Source organism: Triticum aestivum, chromosome 4D, assembly GCF_018294505.1.
Source record: "Triticum aestivum cultivar Chinese Spring chromosome 4D, IWGSC CS RefSeq v2.1, whole genome shotgun sequence".
Lineage (NCBI taxonomy): Eukaryota > Viridiplantae > Streptophyta > Magnoliopsida > Poales > Poaceae > Triticum > Triticum aestivum.
In genome coordinates this window covers 273,827,769-273,830,947 of record NC_057805.1, presented here as the reverse complement: position 1 = coordinate 273,830,947, position 3,179 = coordinate 273,827,769, and positions in this window count along the sequence as shown.

The window sequence follows — 3,179 nt, the reverse complement described above, 5'->3', positions numbered from 1 at the left end:
GGAGAAGCCCGTCAAGATTCTAGAGTTTGCCAGCCGAGTACATGCAACAAGGTTATCAAGTTTTGCAAAGTTCAGTGGAGCCACCATACCAAGGATGAAGCCACCTGGGAACGAGAGGAAGACCTACGGAAAGATCACCCGCACCTATTTTCTAGCCAACCCGAATCTTGAGGGCGAGATTCATCTTAAGGGGGGTTGGTTTGTAACATCCCAAATTTTCAATTTGGATGTTATACATAGGTCATCATATGCATATCATATTTTATTTTGCATTTTGGTTGTGATCCTAGAAATCTTAAGCAACTCAAGGACCCATGGAGAGAGTTGGGGATTTCATTTGTTTTCATATTTGAATTTTCTCAAATTTGAAAAGAGGATCATTTTGGTTTTATAATTTTTCTCTCCGAATATTCCAAATATTAAAATAAAAGAGAGAAGATAATATGACTTCTTCAAGAAGAGAGGAATATTGGAGGAAAAAATTCAAAATCAAATAAATATTTTATTTGGATTATATTCGAGATTTTATTCGAATTAGAAAAAATATGCATTTTTCAAAATTAAATTTTTAGGCAAGAAAAATGTTCACTTTGTTCTAACTATTTTATTTAGACGGTGAATTTTTTTTTGGCATTTTTAAAATTTTTACTTTATTTTATTAGGATTTTTGAGTTTTCGATGGAATTATTTTATTTAAAAAACCCCGGACCGACTGGGCTGAAACCCAGCCGGCCCACTCCCGCACGCAGCCGCCTTCCCCGCCGCCGTGCCATGCACGGACGTCGAGGGGAGTCCGAGCCGGACTCCGCCCCGGTCCGGCCCCTTCCCCAAGCCACCGCGCTGCCCCACCCCCTTTTTAAGCGCGCCGCCCCGCCGCCTCTCCTACCCACCCCTAGCCGCATCCACTGCCGCCGAGCCGCACTGCCGCCGCTTGTCGCCGCCCGTGCCGCCCACCGCTGCCGCTGCCCGCTGCCGTCGCCGCAGCCCCGCAGCCTCGCCATTGCCCGCGCCGCCGCCAGATCTCGTCGCCGCTGCCATCGTTTTTTTTCAGTTTTAGATCTGGATCGGTTTTATTTTTAGGGTTAGGGTTTTCTCGGTTTTTCTAGGTTTTCCAATCCGCTCTATTTAGCGAGCGCTCGTCCGAACGCCTCAGTTCGCGAACGCGTTCGTCTGTTCGTCTCAGCTAATGAACGTTCGTTCGTTAGTCTTTTCTTTTTCTTATTTTCGGCCAGGGACCTATCCATGATTATTTTTATCGTAGATTAGCCCATGATCTTCAAACCCTCATAACTTTTTAACCGTTCGTCCAAATTCAGTAAAATGAACGCCTAAATCTTCTTCTCGAACCCCTCTTTTCAAGTAATCAACTTGAGCATGGTTTTGACAATTTACAATTTGGTTTCAAGCAGATTTGAATTCGAATTTCTTTTGATCGTAGTTTCAGATCCGTAGCTCCGATTCGATTGATTCTTTTTGCAAATCGAAGCACTTCAGGTGAACTTTCAGTTTGGACTTTCTCATCTGAGTTTTACCGTTGCATCTATTCTTGAATTCTTATGTATGCTATTGTTTGTTTGCGATAGAATTTCCGGAGTGTGAAGCGTGCTACTACGAGTCTCTAGGGTTTGCAGATCGTCAGCAAGGCATGTAACACTTTGATCATATCCCTTATTACCCAGTTTTTATGCATTAGTTCCAATCCTCAAATATTGCATGAGTAGGATCTGATTAACATGTGGGTTTGGGAAGTATATGATGAGGTAGAACCTATTGTCCTTTATATCAAACCATGGGAGTTACTTCTACGTTATGCTTATACTGCTATGCTATGCTCGTAGACGTGGATTGGTTGAGCGTATCCATGACATACGCGAGAGTTGTTAATTAATGGTTAACTTATGGTGGCTACTTTAATACACATCTGGGTGGATTGGTTGAGGCACCCTGGAGCACCCAGTGGTTGTCTGGGCACCTGGAGCAATCCAGGGTTGTCCTGGGATATCCCGGAGTACCCGTGTGATCATCCAATGGTTCACCACCCAGGCTCAAAGGGATCATAAGATTATTCATGCTAGAAACTTCCGTGTGCAGTGAAAAGCCATTATGGGCTCTGGCATAGTTGAGTAAGTTGTGGGAAACCTTTCCATGATGGGCTAGCAGATGTAGGGGATTGTAGGTGTACCGACCTATCTATCGGTAAGGGGGCCTCTTCGGAAAGACTGTGTCTTGGTCATCCGTTTCTCAAACACCATGCAGTGTGAGAAATTCAACGGAGGAGATCGAGTCTTGTGGGGAAAAGTGCACAGACCTCTTCAGAGTGAACAAACTAATCATGGTTAGCCGTGTCCCCGGTTATGGACATTTTGAGTATCTGGTTCTTGAATTATTGATTAGATCTCATCACTCTATATTAATTTGTTGGGTTGTTAATTACTTTTTAATTGGGATATTGTTGGAGGAACCTTCTCAATGTTTATCAACTTTGTAGCTAAATAAAATATATTCCTTTGTAGTAGGGAAAAATTGGATTTCCGCAAAAATATGATAACCATAGAGCCTCCACCAGCCATATCTGCATGTATTGTTAGCATTTATATTGTTCATTGCTATACAATGTTATTTTGCCAGCATATTCCATTTTGGGCTGCAACATATTATGTTGCAGACTTTTCAGAGGAAGAGTAAGGTGCGCTAGGTCGTTGTCGTGCACTCAGCTATGCCGTTGGACTTGATGGACTCATCTTACCTTCGATGCTTCCGCGGTTATCTTATTTAGATGACCTTAAGCCATATTATTGTAATAAGTTCTCTCTTGAGACATTCAATGTAATAAGTGTGTGATTGCACTCTGTTATAAATCCTCCAAGTACTGTGTGTGTCAGCATTACCGATCCAGGGATGACACTTATGCACAGATATTTAACCGTTTGAGGTCGGATCGATACATAGGTTTTCAAAATAGCCTACCATTTCTCGCCACTCCTCTCATCGGTTTCCCGCCTCTTCTCCTACCGTTTTCCCGCTACCAGTGTCAGTGCTCATTGAAGGCTAGCGGCGACACACCGGCCATGTAAAATATCCCACACAGTTTCTAAAAGCAAAAATGTGTGTGATAGGAGGGAGTAGGTCCCATAGGGTGACCAGGGTGAAGCGCCTTAATGACAAGGAGGCAATTCTTA